The following is a 1096-nucleotide window of genomic DNA, read 5'->3' as shown; positions in this document are numbered from 1 at the left end:
TTGGATTCTCTTCTGTATTGCTTGGGAGAGTACTAGGAGGGATTTCAGTGATCCTTTTACTCAGCTGGCCCACTTGTGCTTCCAAATTTCTAATGTAAGACCTTGTTTCATTCATGAAACTTACAGTGGCCTTGGATAGATCAGAGACTAAGTTTGCTAAATTAGAGGAACTTTGTTTAGAGTTCTCTGTCTGTTGCTGAGTGGATGATGGAAAAGGTTTATTATTGCTAAACCTGTTTCTTCCACCATTATTAAAGCCTTGTTGAGGCCTTTGATCCTTCCATGAGAGATTTGGATGATTTCTCCATGATGGATTATAGGTGTTTTCATATGGTTCACCCATGTATTTTAACTCTGCTATTGCAGGGTTCTCAGAATCATAAGCTTCTGCTTCAGAAGATGCCTCTTGAGTACTGTTGGATGCAGCTTGCATTCCATTCAGACTCTGAGAAATCATATTGAGTTGCTGAGTCAATATTTTATTCTGAGCCAGTATGGCATTCAGAGTATCAATTTCAAGAACTCCCTTCTTCATAGGCGTCCCATTACTCACAGGATTCCTCTCAAAAGTGTACATGAACTGGTTATTAGCAACCATGTCAATGAGTTCTTGAGCTTCTGCAGGCGTTTTCTTTAGGTGTATGGATCCACCTGCAGAAGTATCCAATGACATCTTTGATAACTCAGATAAACCATCATAGAATATGTCCAGGATGGTCCATTCTGAAAGCATGTCAGAAGGACACTTTTTGGTCAGCTGTTTGTATCTTTCCCAAGCTTCATAGAGGGATTCACCTTCTTTTTGTCTGAAGTTTTGAACATCAGCTCTAAGCTTTCTTAGCTTTTGAGGAGGAAAGAACTTGGCTAAGAAAGCCGTGACCAGCTTATCCCAAGAGTTCAGGCTGTCTTTGGGTTGAGAGTCCAACCATATTCTAGCTCTGTCTCTTACAGCAAAAGGGAAAAGCATGAGCCTGTAGACTTTAGGATCTACTCCATTAGTCTTAACAGTATCACAGATCTGAAAGAATTCAGTTAAGAACTGAAAAGGATCTTCAGATGGAAGTCCATGAAACTTGCAGTTCTGCTGCATCAGAGA

The 1096-nt window shown here is 40.3% G+C and overlaps 1 non-coding gene across 1 annotated transcript; it reads left to right on the top strand.

Annotated features, from left to right (window-relative positions):
* Nucleotides 1-727: 727 nt before the first annotated feature.
* LOC148555409 (small nucleolar RNA R71) lies at nt 728-835 on the top strand. The gene has a single exon (XR_015887990.1). It is a non-coding gene; the product is annotated as a small nucleolar RNA R71 (small nucleolar RNA).
* Nucleotides 836-1096: the final 261 nt, after the last annotated feature.

Source organism: Arachis ipaensis, chromosome B6 (genome assembly GCF_059453495.1).
Source record: "Arachis ipaensis isolate K30076 ecotype BB chromosome B6, ASM5945349v1, whole genome shotgun sequence".
In the NCBI taxonomy this organism is placed as follows: Eukaryota; Viridiplantae; Streptophyta; class Magnoliopsida; order Fabales; family Fabaceae; genus Arachis; species Arachis ipaensis.
Note: the sequence above shows the minus strand (reverse complement) of the source record. Positions and strands in the feature narration are given on the sequence as shown.